We start from the raw sequence: 27,315 nt of genomic DNA, 5'->3' as shown, positions 1-27,315 counted from the left end.
ATGCATTTTATGCCCGTTTTGAGCAAGAGCTCAGCGAAACATAGAACATAGAACATAGAAAGCCACAGCACAAACAGGCCCTTCGGCCCACAAGTTGCGCCGATCACATCCCCACCTCTAGGCCTATCTATAGCCCTCAATCCCATTAAATCCCATGTACTCATCCAGAAGTCTCTTAAAAGACCCCAACGAGTTTGCCTCCACCACCACCGACGTCAGCCGATTCCACTCACCCACCACCCTCTGAGTGAAAAACTTACCCCTGACATCTCCTCTGTACCTACCCCCCAGCACCTTAAACCTGTGTCCTCTCGTAGCAACCATTTCAGCCCTTGGAAATAGCCTCTGAGAGTCTACCCTATCCAGACCTCTCAACATCTTGTAAACCTCTATCAGGTCACCTCTCATCCTTCGTCTCTCCAGGGAGAAGAGACCAAGCTCCCTCAACCTATCCTCATAAGGCATGCCCCCCAATCCAGGCAACATCCTTGTAAATCTCCTCTGCACCCTTTCAATGGCTTCAACATCTTTCCTGTAATGAGGTGACCAGAACTGCGCGCAGTACTCCAAGTGGGGTCTAACCAGGGTCCTATAAAGCTGCAGCATTATCTCCCGACTCCTAAACTCAATCCCTCGATTAATGAAGGCCAGTACGCCGTACGCCTTCTTGACCGCATCCTCCACCTGCGAGGCCGATTTAAGAGTCCTATGGACCCGGACCCCAAGGTCCTTCTGATCCTCTACACTGCTAAGAATGGTACCCTTCATATTATACTGCTGCTTCATCCCATTGGATCTGCCAAAATGGATCACCACACACTTATCCGGGTTGAAGTCCATCTGCCACTTCTCCGCCCAGTCTTGCATTCTATCTATGTCTCGCTGCAACTTCTGACATCCCTCCAAACTATCCACAACACCACCTACCTTGGTGTCGTCAGCAAACTTACCAACCCATCCCTCCACTTCCTCATCCAGGTCATTTATGAACATTTATGAGAGCTAGGAGGTGTTAAGGATTTAGAGGAGTATACGGGATGTAGGAAGGAGCTTAAGAAGGAAATTAGGAGAGCGAGAAGGGGTCATGAGAAGGCCTTGGCGGGTAAGATTAAGGAGAATCCCAAGGCTTTCTACAAATATGTCAAGAGTAAAAGGATGAGATGTGAAGGCATAGGACCCTTAAAAGGTGAAGGGAGAAAAGTTTGTGCGGAACCGTTAGAAATGGCGGAGCTGCTTAATGAATACTTTACCTCGGTATTCACGGTGGAAAGGGATCTGGGTGGTTGTACTGCTGGTTTGCGGTGGACAGAAAGGATCGAGCATGTGGACATAAAGAAAGAGGATGTGTTGGAACTATTGAATGGCATCAAGGTTGGTAAGTCGCCGGGACCGGATGGGATGTACCCCAGGTTACTGTGGGAGGCGAGGGAGGAGATTGCGGAGCCTTTGGCGATGATCTTTGCATCGTCGATGGAGACGGGAGAGGTTCCGGAGGATTGGAGGATTGCAGATGTGGTCCCTATATTCAAGAAAGGGAACAGGGACAGCCCGGGAAATTACCGACCGGTGAGTCTAACCTCAGTGGAACCACACCCTCCACCCCGAAAGCCTCGGACGAACCTGTATCCAAGGTCACCATTGCAGACGTCAGAGCAGCCTTCTCGAAAGTCAACCCATGAAAAGCGACTATTCCGGATGGAGTGCCCGGTCAAGCACTCAGATCCTGCGCAGACCAGCTGGCAGGGGTATTCGCAGACATTGTCAACCTCTCTCTGCACCAATCTGAGGTCCCTACCTGCTTCGAGAAGCCGACCATCTTCCAGGTACCAAATAAAAGTCAGGCAGCGTGCCTTAATGACTATCATCTGGTGGCTTTGACATTCATTGTTGTGAAGTGCTTCGAGAAGTCAGTCACGGCATGAGTCAATTCCGGCCTCCAAGATTGCCTGGATCCACTAGAGTTCACCCATCACTGCAGCAGGTCTGCAGCAGATGCCATCTCCCTGGCCCTGCACTCAACCCTGAAACACCTAGGTATCAAAGACACCTATGTCAGACTTCTATTTATTGACTACAGTTTAGCCTTCAACACCATTATTCCTACAAAAATCATCTCCAAACATCATGGCCTGTGGCTCAGCTCCTCCCTCTGTAACTGGATCCTAGACTTCCTAACCCACAGACTGCTATCAGTAAGGATAGGCAATAACACCATCTCCACGATCATCCTCAACACCAGTGTCCTACAAGGCTGTGTCTTCAGCCCCTTACTATACTCCTTATACCCCTATGATTGTGTGGCCAAATTCCCCTACAACTCGATTTTCAAATCTCCTGATGACATCATCATAGTGGGTCGGATCTCAAACAATGACGAGACACAGTATAGAAAAGAGATAGAGAATCTAGTGAACTGGTGTAATGACAATAATTTCTCCCTCAATGTCAACAAAATGAAGGAGATAGTCATCAATTTCAGGAAGTGTAGTGGAGGACATGCCCCTGTCTACATCAATGGGGATGAAGTAGAAATGGTCGAGAGCTTCAAGTTTCTAGGTCACCAACAACCTGTCCTGGTTCCTCCATGCCAACGCTATAGTTAAGAAAGCCTACCAATGCCTCTATTTTTTCAGGAGACTAAGGAAATTTGGCATGTCCACTATGGCTCTGACGAACTTTTATAGATGCACCATAGAAAGCATTCTTTTTGGTTGTATCACAGCTTGTTATGGTTCCTGTTCTGTCCAAGACTGCAATAAACTACCAAGGGTCGTGAACGAAGCCCAGTCCATCACTCAAACCAGCCTCCCATCCATTGACTCTGTCTACACTTCCCACTGCCTCGGAAAAGCAGCCAGCATAGTCAAGGACCCACACACACCCCGAACATACTCTCTTCCACCTTCTTCCATCGGAAAAAAGATATAAAAGTTTGAGGACACATACCAACCGACTCAAGAACAGTTTCTTCTTGCTGCCATCAGACTTTTGAATGGACCTACCTCGCATTAAGTTGATCTTTCTCTAAACCCTATCTATGACTGTAACATTACATTCTGCGCTCTCTCCTTTCCTTCTCTATGAATGGTATGCTTTGTCTGTGTAGTGTGCAAGAAAGAATAGTTTTCACTGTATATAAATACATGTGACAATAGTAAATCAAATCAAATCAAATCAGATCTTAAGATCAAATCTTGGTCCAGGACCACAGTGTTCTGACCCAGGGGGACAAGAGTGCTGCAAAATTCATACAGGAGGAAGCCAGCAACAGAATTATGGACTGGACTCTAGTTGATTAGTGCAGCTGGAATTGAACAGAAGAAACAAACTTAGAATTCCCAATCTTTTCTCCAGCTCTCTCCTCTCCATTTCTATTCTTCCTTCTGTCCAGTGTCTGCTCCACCAAAACTAATGACATCCTCCACGCCTGTGACCATCGACTGTTTTCCCACCTTATCTTCCTCAACTTTCAGCATGGCCACGCCATCCCGACCCCATCTCTCTTCCATGGTCAACCTTTGGAATTGTCTTTGAATGCTTCCAATCCTAAATGCCCCCAACAGGTAACCAGCAATGGTAAAACCTCCAGTTTCATCTTTGACCATCCTCCAAATCTTTTTCCTCACCTCCATGTCATCATTCTCAGTGACAGTTAGGGTGGCACGGTGGTATAGTGGTTAGCACTGCTGCCTCACAGCGCCGGGGACACTGGTTCAATTCCAGCCTCGGGTGACTGTCATGTTCTCCCCGTGTCTGCATGGGTTTCCTCCGGGTGCTCTGGTTTCCTCCCAGAGTCCAAAGATGTGCGGATTAGGTAGATTGGCCATGCTAAATTGACCCTCATTGTCAGGAGCATTAGCAGGGTAAATACGTGGGTTACAGGGATAGGGCTTTAGTGGGTTTGTTGTTGGTGCAGGCTCGATGGGCCAAATGGCTTCCTCTTGCACCGTCTACAGTCATGGGATTAACATCCATAAATACCTTGGTAACATCTAACTCAGCTCGCTACCATTTTCCTCAATCCAATGAAAACCCTCCTATCTGACAGTAAGTCTTGGATCGACCTGAGCCTCCTCCAATTCAATGTTGAGAAGATGGAAACTACCCTTGCCCCACATTTGGCACCATGCACATGACTCCATGCCTCTCCCTGGCTTCTTGTATAGTTTGAATTAGGCTGTACACAATCTCCACATTCAGTTCCATTCTGAGCTGAACTTCAAACCTACATCCTATTGATCACAATGATCTCTACTGTACTCTCATTGGCACCAAGACTTTTCAATGTCTCCATCATTTTCTACAAAAACCTTCTTAAAGTCTTTGAATATTTTTAAGGCAGGGCTAGATAGATTCTTGACCAGCAAGGTTCTCAGGAGTAGAATGGGAATGTGGATTTGGGATAGCAATTAGATCAGCCATGATCTTATTGAATGGCGGAACAGGTTCGAGGGGCCAAGTGGCCTACTCCTGCTGCTAATTCATATGTTTACCTGACCCCAAATAATCCAAATTCTGCCACCTGCAATTGTCTGCACTAACTCCAACTTATCCACCCTTCACTGTTTCTGACCTAGACTGGGTTCCCTTCTCCAGATGCAACAAGTTTGATTCTATTTATATAATCACCTTTAATGTAGTCCAGCATCCTATGGCCTTTCACAGAAGCGTTAACTTGACACCAAGCCATATAAGGAAACAATATGGCAGATGACCAATACTAGATCAGAGAGGTAAAGTTTTATTGAGAATCTTAAAGGAGAAATGCTAGTGAGGCGGAAAAGTTTAGGAAGGGAATTGCATTTCTTAGGGCCTTGGATGCCAAAGGTGGCACAATTAAAGTCAAAGATGTGCAAGAGGCCAGAATTTTAGCTGCAGAGACATTGTAGTGGCTTTTAAGGCTGGAGGAAGTTATAGAGATCATGAGAGGGCACGGCCATGGAAGAATTCAGAATCAAAGAAGAGAATTTTAAAATTAAGTCATTGCTTAACAGGAAACAATGTAGGTGAAGTGAGATAGGGGTGATAGATGAACTTGATAATATGGAGATGTGATTAGAAGTTCATCCTGAGGTCAAATGCAACACAATGCGAACAATTTTCTCAGCCTCTCTGGTAGTTGCCAGAGAGAGGGAAGGAGTCACATATTTTTATTATAATTTGTTCTTGGGATGTGAATGTCGCTGGTAAAACTAGCATTTATTGCCTTGTGGCCTTATTGCATTGTGCCCTTGAGGAGGTGCTAGTAAGCCGCCTTCATGAACCAATGCATTCCATTTAGTAGGCTGTCCACAGTGCTGTTAGTTTAGGCATTCCAGAGTTTTCACTCAATGACAGTGAAGAAACAGTCATATAGTTGCAAGTCACAGAATGTGTGACTTGGAAGAGAACTTGCAAGTTGTGGCGTTACCATGTGTCTGCTGTTCTTGTTTCTCTAGGTGGCAGAAGTTGCAGATATGGAAGATGCCATTGAAGCAGCCTTGGTGACTTGCTGCAGGGCATCTTATAGATGGTACACACTGCTGTCACTATATACCAGTGATGGAGGGAGTAAATGATTATGTGGTGAATGGTGTGTTGACCAAGTGAGCTGCTTTCTCTTGAATTGTGTTGAGCTTATTGAATGTTGTCAGAACTGTACTCATCCAGGAAGATGGAGAGTATTTCATCACATTCCTGGCCTGTGCCTTATGGATAGACTTTGGGGAGCTAGGAGGTGAATTACTAGCTGCAGGATTCCTAGCCACTGACCTTGTAGCCACAGTATTTACATGGCTGGTCCAGTTCAGTTTCTGGTCAATGATAATCCCCAGGATGTTGATAGTGGTGGATTCAGCGATGGTAATGCCATTGAATGTCAAAGGGAGATGGTTAGATTATTTCTTGCTGGAGATGGCCATTGCTTGGCACTTGTGTGGCATGAATGTTACTTGCCCCATATCAGCCCAAGCCTAAATACTGTCCAGGTCTTGCTGCCTATGGACACGAATTGCTTCAGTATGTGAGGAGTTGCGAATGGCCCTAAACAATGTGGAATCATTAACAAACATTTCCACTTCTGACCTTAATGATGGAGGGAAGGTTATTGATGAAGCATCTGAAGATGATTAGACCCAGGACATTTCCTTGAGGAACTCCTGCACTGGTGTCCTGGGACTGAGATGATTGGCCTCCAACAACTCTTGGAAAAAAGAAAGCAGCAGGTTGCTTAATGGTATGTTGCCAGAATTGTGCAATTCTTGTAAAGGAATTGCCAAGAAATGGTTAACAGCCTGGAAAAGCATTCTCACCTCCAGCAGCTTCCCTTTAAAGAGCCAATTCTGAAGCTCATGGATACTATGCATCCGTGTGATGCCACACAGTCTGATGGGTACGTGAGATGGCAAGTTCGTGGAATGTAGGATAAGGGACATTGGGCCTGATTCTCCCATTGCAACGCATTAATTTTTTGGCGCATCGGGTTGGGAGATGCACGTGTCGGCATATTTTGCGGGATTCGGAACGCATGCGCGTCTCGCACCGCCGGAGAACAGGCGCGATCGAGACCATGCAGGAAACAGGAGGGAAGACCAGGTAAGTGATTTTAATCTATTTTTCATGTAATTTACTGGATGCTATCGGGCCCTGAATTCTTCAGGCCCAATAGCATCACCCACCCCGCCAGGAGTATTTCATTCCGGCAGGATTTAGAGTAGCTCCCTACGTTTGGGGTGGGCTGGAGTGAAGGTGGGGGAATCGGAGCCCCCCAGGAGGGGTCAGGCGGCAAGGGGTGGTGCCCCCTGGGCATAGGGCCCCTGTCAGTGCCAGCCTGTGCCCCCTGGCACTGCCCAAGGGGCAAAGTGCCCTTGCCCAGGGGGCACCTTGGCACTGCCCACTGGGCATTGGATAGTGCCAAAGGGGTGGGGCTTATTGTGGGCAGGGCTTAGGGGTGATCGGTGGGGGTGGGGGGTCCTGCTGCCACTCTGTATTGGGATTGGACAGGACTGGAGGGAGGCCAGCGATCGGGCTGGCTGTGGGGAGGGGTGGGTGGTCTGCCGGGTGGCTCTGCCTCCTGGAGGAGGGATCTGCCTCCCGTGGGATGTGTTCTGCCGGAGTGGGGGGGAGGGGAGGGGAGGGGGGGTGGGGGGATGGGGTCCTGCCAAGGTGGGAAGGAGGTGGGGGGGGGATTGCCACTGCTGGGGGGGAACGCGGTGGGTCGCTGGAGATCGGGGTGCTCCAGGATGTGGTGGGGGTCGGGGGGGTCGAGGTTGGCCCAGGAGTGTTCGTGGGGGCCGTGATTGGGCCGTGGGGGGGAGTGTAGGGACAGCACTGCTGGGGTCCCGGACTGGCCAGCGATTGAGCTGGCCAACAAACGGGAGGCTGATAGATCAGGGCCACTGCCTTGCACAGAGTGTGGGAGATTCGAGTCTGAACTCCCACGGAAAAAACAACCGTGAATTACACCATTTTTCCTGCATATTCAGCACTTAGAATTTTTTAGGGAGAATCGGGCCCTTCATCTTTTTCATTCATTCATAGGATGTGGGCTTCATTGACTAGGCCAGCATTTATTACCCATTCCAAATTGCCTTTGGGATGGTGGCAGTGAGATGCTTTCTTGAACTGCTGCAGTTCAGGTGGTTTAGGTACACCCACAGTGCTCTTAGGGAGGGAGTTTCAGGATATTGACCTGAAGGAATGGTGATTTATTTCCAAGTGAGGATGGTGTGCAGCTTGGAGGGGAACTTCTAGCTGGTGGTGTTTCTATCTCTCCTGCCCTTGTCCTTCTAGGTGGTAGTGGTTGCGAATTTGAAGGGTACTGTCGAAGAAGCCTTGATGAGTTGCTGCACTATATGTTGTAAATATAAGTGATGAAGAGCTATCGTTAGTGATCAAAGGTATTAGGTCAGAAGATTGGGCAGAATATAAAGAAACTGAAAAGAATGACGAACAAAATAATGAGGAGGGAGAAATTAAGGCACAAGAGAAAGCTAACAGGTATTTAAAAAGGAAAAGAGTAAGTTAAGTAAGTGCTGGAAACTCTAGAGAGTGAGAATAGGAATTAATAATGTAAAATAGTGGATGAATTGAACAGATTTGTATCTGTCTTCACTGTAAGGATACAGATACCATCCCAGTAATAATTGAGAATCAAGAGGCGAAAGGAAAGGAGGAGCTTAAAACAGTTAAAATCTTCACAGCGCCAGAGACCCGGGTTCGATTCTGGCCTTGGGTGACTGTGTGGAGTTTATACGTTCTCCCTGTGTCTACGTAGGTTTTCTCTGGGTGCTCTGGTTTCCCCCCACAGTCCAAAGATGTGCAAGTTAGGCCATGCTAAATTGCCTTTTAGTGTCCCAAGATATCTAAGTTAGATGGATTAGCCATGGTAAATATGTGGGGTTACAAGGATAAGGCAGGGAGAGGGCCTGGGTAAGTTGCTCTGCCAGAGAGTCGGTGCTGACTTGATGGGCTGAATGGCCTCTTCTGCACGGTAGGGATTCTATGATTCTATGAAAGAGTACTGAGAAATTCTTAGAACTAAAGGCTGACATGTTCCCAGGAACTGATGGCTGTAATTTAGCGTCTTAAAATAAGTGACTGTTGAAATAGTAGATGTTTTGGTTTTTGAATTTCCAAAAGTCCCTAGAAAAAGTCCTATCAGATTGGAAAATTGTGGTTGCTACTCCTCTATTCAAGAAAGGAGGGAGGCAGTAAGCAGGAAACTACTTGCTTAGCTTAGTACCTGTCGAAGGACAAATATAAGAATCTATTATTAAGGTGGTTATAGCTGGACATTTAGACAATCTGAATGCAATCAGGCAGAGCCAACATGGTTTTGTGAAAGGGTAATTTGCATTTGACTAACTTAATAAATTTCTTTGAGGAAGTAACAAGCAACATAGATAAAAGGGAAGCTGTGGATGTGCTGCACTTAGATTTCAGAAGGCATTTATTAAGGTGCCACATCAAAAGTTACTGCACAAATATAAGAGCTCATGGCATAGGTGATAACATATAAGCATGGATAGAGGATTAGTTAACTAACAGGAAACAGAGAGTAGACAGAAATGGGTCATTTTCAGTTGGCAATCTGTATCTAGTGGAGTGCCACAGGGATCACTTTTGGGGCCTCAACTATTTACACTCTATGTCAATGATTTGGATGGAGGAACTGAATGTATATTTGCTAAATTTGCTAATAACACCAAGATAAGTAGGAAAGTAAGCTGTGTAAAGGACATAGGAGTCTGCAAAGTGATATAGGTAGGTTGAGTAAGCAGACAAAAATTTGGGCAATGCAGTATAATATGGGAAAATGTGAACTTGTCCACCTTGGCAGGAAGAACAGAAAAGCTGCATATTATTTAAACGGAGATTGAAAAACTATATGGTACAGAGGGATCTGGGTGTCCTGAGACATTAATCACAAAACATTAGTATGCAAGTACAGCAAGTGATTAGGAAGGCAAATTGAATATTACCATTTAGTGCAAGGGGACTGGAATATAAAAGTAAGGATGTTTTGCTATAGTTGTACCCAGTCCAACGCTGGCATCTCCACATCATTGCTACAGTTGTACAGGGCATTGGCGAGACCACAACTAGAGTACTGTGTACAGTTTTGGTCTCCTTATTTAAGAAAGGACATAATTTCTTATTTAAGAAAGGGCATTAAAAGCAGTTTAGCGAATGTTTACTTGACTGATTCCTGGAATGAGGGGGTTATCCTCTGAGCAAAATTTGGACAGTTTCGGCCTGTACCCATTAGCATTTCGAAGAATGAGAACTGACCATGAAATATGCAATATCCTGAGGGTGGTTGGTGAAAGAATGTTTAACTTTGCCAGAGAGATTAGAATCAGGGGACACAGTTTAATTCTAAGGGGTCTCCTATTTAAGACAGAAATTAAGAGAAATCTTTTCTCCCAGAGGGTCGTGAGTCTGTGGAACTCTTTCCCCCCAACTTTTACAGATGCACCGTATAAAGCATTCTTTCTGGGTGTATCACACTTGGTATGGCTCCTGCTCTGCCCAAGGCTGCAAGAAACTACACAATGTCGTGAATGTAGCCCAATCCATCACGCAAACCAGCTTCCCATCCATTGACTCTGTCTGCATTTCCCGCAGCCTTGAAAAGGCAGCCAGCATAATTAAGGACCCCACGCACCCCGGACATACTTTCTACCACTTTCTTCCGTCGGGAAAAAGGTACAAACGTCTGAGGTCACGTACCAACTGACTCAAGAACAACTTCTTCCCTGCTGCCATCAGACCTTTAAATGGACCTCCCTCGCACTAAGTTGATCTTTCCCTACACCCTAGCTATGACTGTAACACTACATTCTGCACTCTCTCCTTTCCTTGCCTATGAATGGTATGCTTTGTCTGTATAGCGCGCAAGAAACAATACTTTTCACTGTATACTAATACATGTGACAATAATAAATCAAATCAAATCAAAAGAAGTGGAGGCAGGGTCAATTAATATTTTTAAAGCAGAGGTAGATAGATTCTTGACTAAGAAGGAGGTCAAAGATTATAGGAAGCGGACAGGAATGTGGCATTGAGGTCACAATCAGATCAGCCATGATCTTATTGAAGCATGGAGCAGGCTTGAGTGGCCGAATAGACTATTCCTATTCTTAATTCACATGTTTAATTCATATGATTGAAGTAGATGACGCACAATGATGCCATTATGTTTGTAATATATATAAATGATTCTGTTTGTAATATATATAAATGATTTGGAGGAAAATGTAACTGGTGTGATTAGTAAGTTTGCGGACGACACAAAGGTTGGTGGATTTGCGGATAGTGATGAGGATACAGCAGGATATAGATCGGTTGGAGACCTGGGAGGAGAGATGGCAGACGGAGTTTAATCCGGACAAATGTGAGGTAATGCATTTTGGAAGGTCTAATACAGATAGGAAATATACAGTAAATGGCAGAACACTTAAGAGTATTGATTGGCAAAGGGATCTGGGTGTACAGGTACACAGGTCACTGAAAGTGGCAATGCAGGTGGAGAAGGTAGTCAAGAAGGCATATGGCATGCTTGCCTTCATCGGCCGGGGTATTGAGTTTAAAAATTGGCAACTCATGTTGCAGCTTTATAGAACCTTAGTTAGGCCGCACTTGGAATATAGAGTTCAATTCTGGTCGCCACACTACCAGAAGGATGTGGAGGCTTTGGAGAGGGTGCAGAAAAGATTTACCAGAATGTTGCCTGGTGTGGAGGGCATTAGCTATGAGGAGAGGTTGGAGAAACTTGGTTTGTTCTCACTGGAACGACGGAGGTTGAGGGGAGACCTGATAGAAGTCTACAAGATTATGAGAGGCATGGACAGAGTGGATAGCCAGAAGCTTTTCCCAAGGTGGAAGAGTCAATTACTGGGGGGCACAGGTTTAAGGTGCGAGGGACAAGGTTTAAAGGAGATGTACGAGGCAGATCTTTTACACAGAGGGTGGTGGGTGCCTGGAACGCATTGCCGGGGGAGGTAGTGGAAGCAGATATGGTCGTGACTTTTAAGGGGCATCTGATCAAATACATGAATAAGATGGGAATAGAGGGATATGGTCCTGGAAGGGTAGGGGGTTTTAGTTAAGTCAGGCAGCGTGGTCGGTGCAGGCTTGGAGGGCCAAAGAGCCTGTTCCTGTGCTGTAATTTTCTTTGTTCTTTGTTCTACATTGGTGGTGGAGGGAGTAAATGTTTACGATGGTGGATAGGGTGCCAATCAAGTGGGCTGCTTTGTCCTGGACATTGTTGAACTTTTTGAGTGTTGTTGGAGCTGCACTCATCCAGGCAAGTGGAGAGTCTTCCATCACACTCCTGACTTGTGCCTTGTAGATGGTGGACAGATTTTAGGGAGTCAGGAGATGAGTTACTCGCCAGAGAATTCCCAGCCTCCCACCAGCCATAGTATTTATATGGCTGGTCCAGTTCAGTTTTTAATCAATGGTAACATCCGTGATGTTGATAGTGGAAGATTTAGCAATGGTAATGCCATTGAATGTCAAGCGGCGATGGTTAGATCCTCTCTAGTTGGTGATGGTCTCTGTCTGGCGCCCCCTCCCCAACCCCCCAGGAAACTAAAAAACCAGAAAGGAAGAGAACCAAGAGAAATTCACTCCCACCATTTCGCCTATGTTTTAAAGAAATAAAAAGTCACATGGAAGACAATACTTGAATCTGGTTTATGTTCATCCCAAGGTTTGCACATTTTTCTAATAAAATAGATTAATTCTGGAATTTCCCTGACATCTGTTGACTGTCTGAAGCCAGGAATTTTAATGACTAATTAATGTCTAGGCAATGTCTGGGATAATGATAATTATGATAATGTCTAGGATAGCTTGGTCCAGTGCAGGGGTAGCCAGCTGACTTCTCACGCACCTACTTATAGCTCTTCTTGGGTTTTTGAAACTTTATTCATGGCTCAGCATATGATCTGAGAGGTAAAAATTAACAAGAGATACAATCAGCAAACACTAAACAGGCAAATGTTCCTTCCATTCTGACAAAGCTAACCTAAATATTTTGAACTAAAAGCGAGTCATGCATTCTACGTATCGCCTTTCACAACCTCAAGGTATGCTAAGACGTTTTACAGCTGAATAAAGCACTTTATTGAGTGTCCTCAGTGTTGTGATGTGGGAAACGTGGCTCGCAATTTACACACAGCAAGGGTTCAACAAACAGCAAGCGCACGAATGACCAGATCATCTACTTTAGTTGACGGTTGAGGGATAAATATTGTGCAGGATACCAGGGAGAACGAGTGACCTGGCACCTTTTGTATCCATGATCTGGCGATGCTGGCGTTGGACTGGGCCGAGCACAGCAAGAAGTCTCACAACACCAGGTTAAAGTCCAACAGGTTTATTAGGAATCACGAGCTTTCAGAGCGCTGCTCCTTCATCAGGTGAGACTCTCAGCTGATGAAGGAGCAGCGCTGCGAAAGCTCGTGATTCCAAATAAACCTGTTGGACTTTAACCTGGTGTTGGGAGACTTCTTTTGTATTCAGCTGAGTGTAGAGGGGAGGAAATCTCATATTCAGTACAATTACCACATTTTGTTTTCAGATGGCTACTGAAAACAATTTCCTTCAAGTAAGGGATCAACAGATGTATGTGTAGGAATGCTTTTTATAATAATCCTACATAGAATCTATGTAGATTCCTACAGTGCCAAAGAAGCCAATCAGCACCTTGTTTTAAAACGCTAAGATGAAATCCATCAGTTCTGGGAACATGTCAGCCTTTAGTTCTAATAATTTTCTCAGTGCTGTTTCATGGAATCATAGAATCTTCATAGAATCATAGAATCCCTACACTGCAGAAGAGGCCATTCAGCCCATCGAGTCTGCACCAACTCTCTAACAGAGTATTTTTACCCAGGCCCTCGCCCCCATCTTATCCCTGTAACCCCACACATTTACCATTGCTAATCCATCTAACCTAGACATCTTGGGACTGTGGAAGGTTTAAGGTGCGAGAGGCAAGGTTTAAAGGAGATGTACGAGGCAGGTTTTTTACACAGAGGGTGGTGGGTGCCTGGAACTCGCTGCCGGGGGAGGTAGTGGAAGTAGACTTTTAAGGGGCGTCTGGACAAGTACATGAATAGGATGGGAATGGAGGGATATGGTCCCCAGAAGGGTAGGGGGTTTTAGTTCAGTCGGGCAGCATGGTCGGTGCAGGCTTGGAGAGCCGAAGGGCCTATTCCTGTGCTGTCATTTTCTTTGTTCTTTGAAACTGGAGCACCCAAAGGAAACTCACGCAGACACAGGGAGAATGGGCAAACTCCACGCAGACAGTCACCCAAGACCGAACCCGGTTCACTGTCACTGTGAGGCAGCAGTGCTAACCATTGTGCCACCGTGCCACCCTAGACCCGGTTTAGGTCTAATGGACAGAAAGCCCATTTCACTTTATGGGCTGTCTATATCTGTGATGCAGCCTTACATAGTCTTACTTGAAGGAGTACTCCAGAATATCCTTGAAATAAATAGAGGAGCATCTACCACCATCAGGGGTATTGAAATTGTTTTCTAAATTTTCCTGGAAGAACACATTCCTGAGATGATCTAGCTGTCATCCCACATGAAGATTCTAGGCATTTTCTTCAGATCAAGAATAGGTCAAGAATCCAGGTCAGTCTATGCAAATACAGTAACTGCATTTACTTGAAACTGTTGCCCCAAAATAAAATAGGAATTGGAATTGGAAGTTAATGAGTTTTATTTAATTAAAGAGAAATCACAGGATCTTAATTCAGGTTTCAGACCAGACATCTGTCCCACTGCTGGGGAGACATTGAAAGGAATTGTGACAATCCAGTGGGGGTTATTCCTTGCCCTTGTGGCACCTCTATTCTTTTGAATTCAATTGGGCCTTTGCCAAGTTAGGTAGATTTCCCTCACGACTGAGAGCTGACACTGGAATCAGGATCTTATGACCTTATGGAGCTGTAAAAGCTGCAGGCAGTTGGATAGGCCACGATTTTGTCAACAGCATCATACCTGGAACTATATGTCACTCTGTAATGACTTCAATCAGGCCATTGAGGTTGGCCTATTGGAATATGAACTCCCTGATTAAGGAGTCAATTGAAGGGCCAATCAGGGAGTCTTTTCCTTGTATTCAACCGGGAGTGTCAGTTCCTCTGGCACTCCTGAAGGCAGGCTTGGAGGGTCGATGGGCATGTTCCTGTGCTGTAATTTTCTTCGTAGGCTGCTGACTGATAGCACTCTGTGTACTGCTGTTGGAATTGTAAATAAAGGGATTTTGGTGAAGGGACTTCTGCCTCTGAAGACTTATTACACACTCCTACTTTCGCACTTTTTGCCATTTAGCACATTATTCGAATTAAAATTCGAAGTGGCCAGCAGCATGAATGCAATGTGTGTTTGATTTAGAAGCAGAGAAAGCTTTTCATTGATCAATCCCGCTGTCAGCTGACAATGCTGCATCTATTTCGGCCGATCAAAGAGCATCCTGGTCAAACAGACTCTGCATCACAGCCGCAGCTTTCCTATTTAATCACATTGCCATTAACACAAGACTTCAGAGCACAAACATGGCAGAGGTGTTTTCAATCTTAAATTTTGTTGAGACTGGTTTAGTCTAGAGAGTTGAACATACTGGCAAGCCTCATGGTTGGCACACATTGATGGTTACTGGGGAGTTAGGGGCATTTCTCACATGGAAGAAACAATGTTGTGTTTTTTCTGTCCACTCTTTGTTGTATGCTCATGTAGGTGTCCAGTGTTGTTCTCGCCACTCTGTGGGAGATGGCTGAACTTGCAAGCTCAGCTGGCCCTCCCATCTGTGCCTTGTAAAGGACATTGTCTCACAGAAATCTCAATGGATTGAATTGAAATGTAGGTGAACTCGAAACCCTGTAAGGACCCTGTAGGTGAACTCGAAACCCTGTCAGCTAACACCCAGAGATGGATATACATTTGGATACTACCGTCAAGTGGCCTTTAGACCCTTCATTTTCTTATCTTGACTGAAGATGATAGATGAGGGAAAAGCAGTGGATGTTGTGTACATGGACTTCAGTAAAGCCTTTAACAAGGTACCCCATGGTAGACTGGTACAAAAGGTGAAGTCACACGGGATCAGAGGAGATCTGGCAAGATGGATACAGAACTGGCTTGGCCGTAGGAGACAGAGGGTAGAAGTAGAGGGGTGCTTTTCTGAATGGAAGGCTGTGACTAGCGGTGTTGATGTGGAGATGCCGGCGTTGGACTGGGGTAAACACAGTAAGAGTTTTAACAACACCAGGTTAAAGTCCAACAGGTTTATTTGGTAGCAAATGGCATTTGCTACCAAATAAACCTGTTGGACTTTAACCTGATGTTGTTAAAACTCTTACTAGCGGTGCTCCACAGGGATCAGTTCTGGAACCTTTGTTGTTTGTAGTATACATAAATGATTTGGAGGAAAATGTAGCTGGTCTGATTAGTAAGTTCGCAGACGACACAAAAATTGGTGAAGTGGCGGAAAATGAAGAGGATTGTCAGAGAGTACAGCAAGATATAGACAGGTTGGAGACTTGGGCGGAGAAATGGCAGATGGAGTTTAATCAGGACAAATGTGAGATAATGCATTTTGGAACGTCCAATGCATGTAGGAATTATACAAAAAATGGTAGAACCCTCAGGAGTAATGATAGGCAGAGAGATCTGGGTGCACATGTCCACCGATCACTGAAAGTGGCAATGCAGGTGGATAAGATAGTCAAGAAAGCATATGGCATGCTTGCCTTCATCGGTCCGGGCATTGTGTAGAAAAATTGGCAGGTCATGCTGCAGCTGTACAGAAACTTAGTTAGGCCTCATTTAGAATATTGTGTACAATTCTGGTCGCCACACTACCAGAAGGATATGGATGCTTTAGAGAGGATACAGAAGAGGTTTACCAGAATGTTGCCTGGTCTGGAGGGTATTAGCTATGAGGAGAGGTTGGATAAACTCGGTTTGTTCTCACTGGAATGTGGAGGTTGAGGGGTGACCTGATAGAGGTTTCCAAGATTATGAGTGGCATTAACAGAGTGAATAGTCAGATGCTCTTTCCTAGGGTAGAAAAGTTAAATACTAGGGAACATAGGTTTAAGATGTGAGGAAAAGTTTCGAGGGGATGTGCGAGGCAAGTTTTTTACACAGAGGGTGGTGAATGTCTGGAATGGGCTGCCCAGGGAGGTGGTGGGAGCAGGTACAACAGCGGCATTTAAGGGGCAACTAGACGAATACATGAATAGGATGGGAATGGAGGGATACAGACTCCGTAAGTCCATACGGTTTTAGTTTAGGCAGGCATCATGATCGGTGAAAGCTTGGAGGGCCGAAGGGCCTGTTCCTGTGCTGTACTTTTCTTTGTTCTTTGACTATCCCAACTACCCACCTGCATCCCATAACCAGGACATGAATCTTTCCCAATTCACTCTTTTGTGTCCCTGACCCCACCTTCTTCTCCTCTAGATCCCTCCCCATGTCCCAACATCATTCCAAGTCTCCATTCAAGAGCCTATTCTCCTGCTCCTCTTCTTTGTGCTGCACAGTTAAATAGGGAAAATCATTGTTCTCAGACACAACCTCACTGAACCAACACGTGTGTGCCACCTTCAAACAATCAAGTTAAGTTTATTTATTAGTCACAAGTAGGCTTACATTAACACTGCAATGAAATTACTGTGAAAATCCCCTCATCGCCACACTCCGGCGCCTGTTTGGGTCAATGCACCTAACCAGTCTTTCAGAATGTTAGGGAAACCGGAGGACCCGGAGAAAACCCACGCAGACACGGGGAGAATGTGCAAACTCCACACAGACAGCGACCCAAGCCGGGAATCGAAACCGGATTGCTGGCACTGTGAGGCACCAGTGCTAACCGTGCCGTCCCAGGACATTATGGGAAACTTGTGTGTCGCTGAATCTATCTTGATGGTAGGATGTAGTTTAAAAAATGTTTCACATGAATGCGTATTCATGGCATATAAAGGTATTACAAGTATGAACCTGCCACAGGACAGCATGAGATGTGACAAGCTGCAAACATGCCACTGACTTTATCTTTGCATCTCAACCCACCGTCGGAAAATCTAAATTTCCCCATCCCACCAAGTGAGATCACCTTGCACACCACATTTCTCACCATCGTGGACTCCATAAAATCCCCCAGACTAAGAAGATGGTGCACAGAGATGGGAAATTGGCTTTAAGTCAAACAAGGTGACTGATCAAACACAAACTGGAAAATGCTGGAAAATCTCAGCAGATCTGACAGCATCTGTGGAGAGACAATAGAGTCAATGTTTCGAGATTAGATGACCCTTCATTTGACAAAGCTCTGACAAAGGGTGATCCAGATTCAAAACGTTAGCTCTATTCTCTCTCCACAGATGCTGTCAGACCTGCTGAGATTTTCCAGCATTTTTCAGTTTTTGTTTCAGATTCCAGCATCCACAATATTTTGCGTTTATTAAGATGACTGGTCAGAATGGGTTAGGTAGGATGAGCAACCTTTCATGTTAACGTGGAAAAATAAGTTGTACTGATGGAAATAAATCCAACTAACCTTCACTGACGTTTGGTTGGTAAAAAAACCTGAGATGATATGTGGAGAAACTTTTATGCAAAGCGAGTTATTCTGTTTTGGAATGTGCTGCCTGAAAGAATGACGCAAGCAGGTTCAATGGTAACTTCCAAAAGAAAACTGGAAAACTCCTTGAAGATTATGGGATTTTGGTGAAAGAGAAAGGGAGTGGGACAGATTGGGCAGTTCTACCAAAAAGCCAACACAGGGATGATGGACCGAATGGTTTCTTTCTGTCAGGTGCCATTCAATGACATAGAAATCATAGAAATCATAGAAACCCTACAGTGCAGAAGAAGGCCATTCGGCCCATCGAGTCTGCACTGACCACAATCCCATACAGGCCCTACCCCCACATATTTTACCCACTAATCCCTCTAACCTACGCATCCCAGGACTCTAAGGGGCAATTTTTTTTTTTAACCTGGCTAATTAACCTAACCCGCACATCTTTGGACATGTTTCATTAGCTCAATGTGAAGACATTTAATGATGTAATGAGCAGAGAATGCTGACAGCAATGTCAAACATCCAGCTCCTCCACACCTTTTAATCCAAAATAGTATGTCGGGGGATGAACAAAAGACTGTTTCCTGATTCCTAGCGTGCAAGCTATAAATGTCACATTGTCACACACATGACTCTGGACTTGGTTTAAAAAAAGGACTACGTCATCTCAAGCATGTTTAGCTTTGCATCAGTTTTCATCATTTTTTAAATCATTTTCAATTAACCAGCAACTGGAGAATATAAATTCAGATTTCAATAATTGAATAATTCTTGAATAATTCTCGTTTACGTAAATCTCTTTAGAGTAAAAACATATTGATTAGCCATCTGAGCACACATTTGTGAATGATTTAATTATTTTATTCATTAGTGTCATAGGTAGACTTACAATAACACTGCAATGAAGTTACTGTGAAAATCCCCTAGTTGCTACGCTCCGGTGCCTGTTCAGGTACAGCAAAGGAGAATTTAGCATAGCCAATGCATCCAACCAGCACATCTTTCGGATGGTGGGAGGAAACCCACGCACACACAAGGAGAACGTGCAGACTCCGCACAGACTCAAGCCTGGAATCGAACCTGGGTCCTTGGTGCTGTGAAGCAGCAGTGCTAACCCACTGTGCTACCATGCTGCACTTGTTGAAATGAATGGATTTTTAAAGAATAACTTACTTCTCCCATTGTGTTACTAATAAAATCATTGGATCATTTCAATCAACTATTTCCAGAGAGGACCTAAGGAATGGCTTGCAAATTATGAATATTTAATTAATACTAATTTCAGAAAGAAATATATCTTCTTGTGCGAGTATAAATGATCCCAGTGAAGGTCAATTGATTATGATTACTTTTTTTTTAAAGTTAACTCACATAATATTTCTTGTTTTGATGGAATATTGAGTAAATGCATTTCTTTGTAAAGCAATATGGCAGAACTAAGCTTTATGTTTTGCCCTCCTTCAACTTGAATGAATCAATTATTCTCTGCCCTTTCTGCAATCCTCCAATTCTGGCCTTGTGCCCATCCCTGATTTTAACCGCTCCATTGTTGGTTGTGGGTAACTGCCTAGATCCTGATCACCAGAGATTCCTCCTGAAACCTTTCCCCTCTCAAACACTCCCTCCTCCTCCTTTAAGATCATAGAACCCTAGAATCATAGAATCCGTACAGGACAGAAGAGGCCCATCAAGTCTGTACCGACTCTCTGACAGAGTATCTTACCCAGGGTCCTCTCCTCCGCCCTATCCCCATTACCCCACACATTTCCTATGGCTGATCTGCCTAACCTACACATCTTGGGACACTAAGAGACAATTTAGCATGGCCAATCCACCTAACCTGCATATCTTTGCACTGTGGGAGGAAACCGGAGCACCCGGAGGAAACACATAGACATGGGGAGAACATGCAAAGCCCACACAGCCCAAGGCCATAATTGAACCCAAGTCCCTTTAGCGGTGAGGCAGTGGTGCTAACCACTGTGCTACCATGCCAAACAAACTCCAGAAATCTTATTATTTTGACCAGGAGTTTGTTCAATTATCCATAAGGTCTGAATTTTCACTTCCAGAATAGGAGGCAGGAGACTGGATTGTTTCCCGGTCCCAAACACGCTGCTGTTTGGAGGGGGGGGGGGGGGGGGGGGGTCATTGGTTGCGCAGAGATATGGTTACCCTTTTGGAATTTGACTGGCCGTCCCCTTTATTGGCATGGAGACAGGTTCCCTGTTTAATTAGGGGTGGCAGGCAGGCTCTCAAAACCGATGGTACAATCAGAGACATTCCAGTTTCCGAGGAGCAGGAGGTTGCAGTAAGGGGTAAGTAACAGAGAGTACTTCAACCTGAAGGTGCCTTCTCACCAACCTTTCCACAAAAAAAATCAAATGGAAGATAGAGAAAGCAGCCAAGCTGCTATGATGCCTGGTTTCAAAATTTGGACCCCGCAGGTCCTGGCAATGTCTTTGTCCATTCTTGACAAAAAAAAGTGTAGCAGCAAGATAGGCCGTGGAGTTGTGTTATTTAAAAGGTCAGGCCCTCTGATTGCAAGTAAGTTAAACTGTTCGACCTTTTTTGTTATTGCAAAATTGGAGATTGTCATTGACTTCAGGAAGCGTAGTGAAGAAGATGCTCCTGTCTACATCAACGGGGACGAAGTAGAAAGGGTCGAGAGCTTCAAGTTTTTAGGTGTCCAGATCACCAACAACCTGCCCTGGTCTCTCCCATGCCGACACTATAGTTAAGAAAGCCCACCAACGCCTCTACTTTCTCAGAAGACTAAGGAAATTGGCATGTCAGCTACGACTCTCACCAACTTTTACAGAAAGTATTCTTTCTGGTTGTATCACAGCTTGTTATGGCTCCTGCTCTGCCCAAGACTACAAGAAACTACAAAAGATTGTGAATGTAGCCCAATCCATCACGCAAACCAGCCTCCCATCCATTGACTCTGTCTACACGTCCCGCTGCCTCGACAAAGCAACCAGCATAATTAAGGACCCCACGCACCCCAGACATTCTCTTTCTCACCTTCTCCCGTCGGGAAAAAGGTACAAAAGTCTGAGGTCACATACCAACCGACTCAAGAACAGCTTCTTCCCTGCTGCCATCAGACCTTTGAATGGACCTACCTTGCATTAAGTTGAGTTTTCTCTATGCCCTATCTATGACCTGTAACACTACATTCTGCACTCTCTCCTTTCCTTCTCTATGAGCCTTATGCTTTGTCTGTATAGCGTGCGAGAAACAATACTTTTCACTGTATGTTAATACATGTGACAATAATAAATCAAATCAAAATGTCTGGAACTGCCCTGGGGTGATTTTGTCAGTTCCTGCATTTGCCAGAGTGTTCCAGCAATGTGTGTGTAACAGGTATTCCAATTTTAATTTACACCCAGTGGTGTACGAAGGCAGATTCCTGTTTCCATCACTAGTATTTCCCAGAATAGGTTACTAGTCTGTCACCAGGGGCTTATACCTTGAGGGGTGCCACCCTGCACCAGGAACTTCTCCCACTGTTGGAATACTGTGTCAGTTCTGGTCACCCCATTATAGAAAGGATATTATTAAACTAGAAAGAGTGCAGAAAAGATTTACTAGGGTGCTACCCGGACTTGATGGTTTGAGTTATAAGGAGAGGCTGGATAGACTGGGACTTTTTTCTCTGGAGCATAGAAGGCTGAGGGGTGATCTTATAGAGGTCGATAAAATAATGAGGGGCACGGATCAGCTAGATAGTCAATATCTTTTCCAAAAGGTAGGGTAGTCTAAAACTAGAGGGCATAGATTTAAGGTGAGAGCGGAGAGATACAAAAATGTCCAGAGGGGCAATTTTTTCACACAGAGGGTGGTGAGTGTCTGGAACGAGCTGCCAGAGGTAGTAGTAGAGACGGGTACAATTTTGTCTTTTAAAAAGCATTTAGACAGTTATATGGGTAAAATGGATATAGAGGGATATGGGCCAAATGCGGGCAATTGGGATTAGCTTAGGGGTTTCAAAAAAAAGGGTGGCATGGACAAGTTGGGCCGAAGGGCCTGTTTCCATGCTGTAAACCTCTATGACTCTTACTGCCAGCCATTGCCGTGATTGGAAGGATTTACAGGTTGAGGCACTCAACCTGAGTAACCGTGTTATAAACGTACCTTCCTTGGCCATCAAGTCCTGGGGTGGAACTCGAACCCGGAGCTTCTGGCTTAGAGGCAGGGATGCTACCAACTGTGCCATAAGACCTTCTGTGCTGCAGGTATGAAGGCAGCAGTACCAGTGCCTCTGGGTCCACTACATGACACAGAGGTGGAGCAGAGGCTGCAGAAAGGTCAAGATCTACACAATGTGCTCTGTCAAGTTGAAGCTGAACTCCTCCATTCTCCAGGACAGGCCAGCCAATGCAGCCAGCACCTCAGTATGCATATCTATTCAGCACCCTCCTGTTTGTTGCTGCATCAAGATGTGACTGCTCTGCAGTAATGCTGGTGAGTTGGTGGCATGGTGGTACAGTGGTTAGCGCTGCTGCCTCACAGCGCCAGGGACTAGGGTTCGATTCGCGGCTTGGGTGACTGTGTGGGTTTCCTCTGGGTTTCCAGTTTCCTCCCACAGTCTGAAAGACGTGCTGATTGGGTACATTGGCCATGCTAAATTCTCCCCCAGTGTGCCTAAACAGGCGCCGGAGGGTGGCGACTAGTTTTTCACAGTAACTTCATTGCAGTGTTAATGTGAGCCTACTCGTGACACTAATAAATAAACTTGAAAAGAAACATCCTACTCATGAGTAAAAATGTCTTGCTGCAGTTGTAGAGAGACTTCACCTGGAATATTGTGCCCAGTTTTGGTTCCCTTATCAAGGAAGGATATGCTTGCCATAGGAGTGCAATGGAGGTTCACCAGGTTATTCCCTGGGATGGCAGGAGTATCATAAGAGGAGAGATTGAGGAGACAGGGTCTGTATTCCCTAGAGTATTGAAAAATGAGGGGGGAGGACCTCATTGAAATTTACAAACCTCTTGGAGGGCGTGACAGAGTAGATGGGGATAAGCTCTGGAATTTTTCTGTCCCACCTGCCACAGGATTCAGAGTGGGTGAGGGGTGGACCATGGAAAGGTCTGTTGACCTCGGGCGAGATTTTATTCCCGATTATTATTCCCATGAAACTCATCTCCAAACTCCGTGGCTTGGGCTTCAAGCACTTCCCCTGCGACTGGATCCTGAACTCCCTAACTCACAGACCACAATCAATCCACAATCATCCTCAATGCCAGTGCCACACAAGGCTGTGTTCTCAGCCCCCTACTATACTCCTTATACACCTTTGACAGTGCGGCCAAATTTCTCTCCAATTCGATTTTCAAGTTTGCTGACGACACCACCGTAGTGGGTCGGATCTCAAACAATGACAAGATGGAGTACAGGAATGAGATAGAGAATCTGGTGAACTGGTGTGGCAACAATAATCTCCCTCAATGTCAACAAAACAAAGAGATTGTCATCGACTTCAGGAAGCATAAAGGAGAACATGCCTCTGTTTACATCAATGGGGACGAAGTAGAAAGGGTCGAGAGCTTCAAGTTTTTAGGTGTCCAGATCACCAACAACCTGTCCTGGCCCCCCCACGCCGACACTATAGTTAAGAAAGCCAACCAACGTCTCTACTTTCTCAGAAGACGAAGGAAATTTGGCATGTCAGCTACAACTCTCACTAGCTTTTACAGATGCACCATAGAAAGCATTCTTTCTGGTTGTATCACAGCTTGGTATGGCTCCTGCTCTGCCCAAGATCACAAGGAACTACAAAAGGTCGTGAATGTAGCCCAATCCATCACGCAAACCAGCCTCCCATCCATCGACTCTGTCTACACTTCCCGCTGCCTCGGCAAAGCAGCCAGCATAATTAAGGACCCCACGCACCCCGAACATTCTCTCTTCCACCTTTGTTCGTCGGGTAAAAGATACAAAAGTCTGAGGTCAAGAACAGCTTCTTTTCTGCTGCAGTCAGATTTTTGAATGGACTTACCTTGCATTAAGTTGATCTTTGTCTACACCCTAGCTATGACTGTAACACTACATTCTGCACTCTCTCGTTTCCTTCTCTATGAATGGTATGTTTTGTCTGTATAGCGCGCAAGAAATAATACTTTTCACTGTATGTTAATACATGTGACAATAATAAATCAAATCAAATCAAAATCAAATTTTGCGGCTTCGGGACAAACAAGGCCGTAAAATCCCACCCAAGATGTTTCCCCGGTTGGTGAGCCTAAAACCTAGATAACTTGTGAATAAAGGTAGACCATTGAGGCAAATGGGCGGCCATAATCTAATTGAATGGCAGAGCAGGCTCGACAGGCTGATAGGCCTACTCCTATCCCTATGAATCCTATGAAGCATGGCCATCGGTCACTCATGCCCAGATGACTCAATACGCACTGATCCCAACTCTATACTAGCTCCAAGGAAATTGCAGTGCTGGTATCTGAACTGCTGGCTGTCAGTGGCAGATCAATAGATGAGGCCTGGGCGGCACAGTAGCACAGTGGTTAGCACTGCTGCTTCACAGCTCCAGGGACCTGGGTTCGATTCCCGGCTTGGGTCACTGTCTGTGTGGAGTTTGCACATTCTCCTCGTGTCTGCGTGGGTTTCCTCCGGGTGCTCCGGTTTCCTCCCACTGTCCAAAGATGTGCGGGTTAGGTTGATTGGACATGCTAAAATTGCCCCTTAGTGTCCTGGGATGCGTAGATTAGAGGGATTAGCGGGTAAAATGTGTAGGGATATGGGGGTAGGGCCTGGGTGGGATTGTGGTCGGTGCAGACTCGATGGGCCGAGTGACCTCTTTCTGTACTGTAGGGTTTCTATGATTAAGTGCTGTGCTGTTTCTCTCTTTCCTCTTCCTATGGTCGGGTGGGCAGATGTCTGAAAGTAGGAATTCGGAAGGGGAAGGTTGCTTCGAGGGAAGGGGAGTCAGTAAGGAAGCAGAAAGTCCATGGTTACACCATCTGCAGCTTCCTCATCATGCCAAATAGGGGGTGAGGGCGTGTTGGGAGTTGTGAAGGGATGTAAGGCAGGAAGATACTGTAGTCCTCAATGTTTTTAGCAACTTCTGGTGCTCTGTGCCCTGCCACACATAGCCAAGGTGCAGAGAACCATCTCCACAGTGGGGTTGAGAAGGTGCAGCTGTCCTTGTGCCTGACTGGCTCTAACCTCCTCCATCCTTTCATGCACCACCTTGCCCTGCAAGGGAGCGGGAGAGCAGAAAGGCAGTGAGCATGTTACACTCCCTGTGATGCGCCTGTCGTAGCTGAAAAGCTGGAAGGATGCAGTGGGTGTGAGGCTGGTAGCATTGGCTTGGGCATGTCAGGGACAAGTGAAATCTCTGAATATTAAGGGAGAGTCCTGTTGGATCAAGGGGAGGCAATGGCCTCGGGGTATTATCGTTAGACTTATTAATCCAGAAACTCGGCTGATGTTCTGGGGACCCGGGTTCAAATCCTGCCATGGCAGCTGGTGGAATTTGAATTCAATAAAAAATATCTGGAATTAAGAATCTACTGATGACCATGAAACCATTGTCGATTGTCGGAAAAACCCATCTCGTTCACGAATATCCTTTAGGGAAGAAAATCTGCCGTCCTTACCTGATCTGGCCTACATGTGACTCCAGAGCCACAGCAATATGGTTGGCTCTCTGAAATGGCCGAGCGAGTGAACCTCAGTTCAAGGGCAACTAGGGACGAGCAATAAATGCTGGTCCAGCCAGTGACGCCCATGTCCCATGAATGAATTAAAAAAAGAATTAATGTGTGCTGGGGTTGTGTGAATGGTTGATCTTGTTATGGGTGGGAGACGTGAAGAAGCATTCACTGACATTCATAGAATCATAGAATCCCTACAGTGCATAAGGAGATCATTTGGCCCATCGAGTCTGCGCCGACCATAGTCCCACCCAGGCCCGATCCCCATATCCCTATTTATTTACCCTACTAATCCCCCCGACACTAAGGGGCAATTTAGCATGGCCAATCAATCTAACCCGCACATCTTTGGACTGTGGGAGGAAACTGGAGCACCCGGAGGAAACCCACGCAGACACATTGTTAGATCTCTTGTGGTGCTGCTGCCAGGGCCTCTGATTCCAACTCTGGGAGTTTGACCTTCCTGGCCAACTGCTTCCATTGCCTTATGATGGTCATCCATGAGGGTCTCCTGGGCCCCCATAGGGCTATGCCATCTCTCCCCATACCTCCTGCACCATGTCTATCACTATAGACCCTCTGTCTGCCCTGTTGTTCAGTTTCCACTCATTTCCATTGCAGCAATTTCCTGTTTAAAAAGGGAAAGGCCTCTTTACTGGGGATGTCGGCTTGAGAGAGGACGCTAATACGATCCATCGAAGTCAACCCCTCCTGCAGGTGGCACAGTGGTTAGCACTGCTGCCTCACAGTGCCAGGGACACAGGTTCGATTCCTGGCTTGGGTCACTTCTGTGCCGAGTCTGCACGTTCTCCCCGTGTCTGCGTAGGTTTCCTCCGGGTGCTCTGGTTTCCTCCTACAGTCTGAAAGATGTGCTGGTTAGGTGCATTGGCCATGCTAAATTCTCTCTCAGTGTACCCGAATTGGGTACACTGTTACCGGAGTGTGGCAACTAGGGGATTTTCACAGTAACTTCATTGCAGTGTTAATGTAAGCCTACTTGTGAGACCAATATATAAACTTAAACAGCAGAATCCCTGGCAGCTGGGCCAACAAGCCATGCAAAAGCCCATCGTCTTTGGTGGGACCGGAAGATCCCGCCAGCAGCCAATGGTTCACCTTCTCTGCCATGGGAGATTGGGCCTAGGTAGGCTGCTCTTTTGGAGAGTGGGTGCAGACTCGATGGGCAGCATGGCCTCTTCTGTAGGAATTCTATGATTATATGATGATTGTGTGTGTTGAATGGAATGTTTTATCCCACAAAGAAGCCACTGTCTGTCTGCAGTGAGTTGAGGCAGCATTTTTCCCTGGCTTATCCACATATCCTTTTATATTCATCTTTAATTATCCCATGCATTTCCAAATGCTACAAATGATTTAGCGTTGATCATTACTTGTGGTCACCATATCCCATAATACGATACAGTAATTGCTCTGGGAAAATAAAAAGTTTCTTCTAATCTCCCTCTTTATATATCTAATTCTTCTCTTATCTGTGATTCATTTAACCAATGAAAGGCATCCATGTTTATATTATCTAT

The sequence above is a fragment of the Mustelus asterias genome, chromosome 5 (assembly GCF_964213995.1).
Source record: "Mustelus asterias chromosome 5, sMusAst1.hap1.1, whole genome shotgun sequence".
NCBI lineage: Eukaryota > Metazoa > Chordata > Chondrichthyes > Carcharhiniformes > Triakidae > Mustelus > Mustelus asterias.
Note: the sequence above shows the minus strand (reverse complement) of the source record.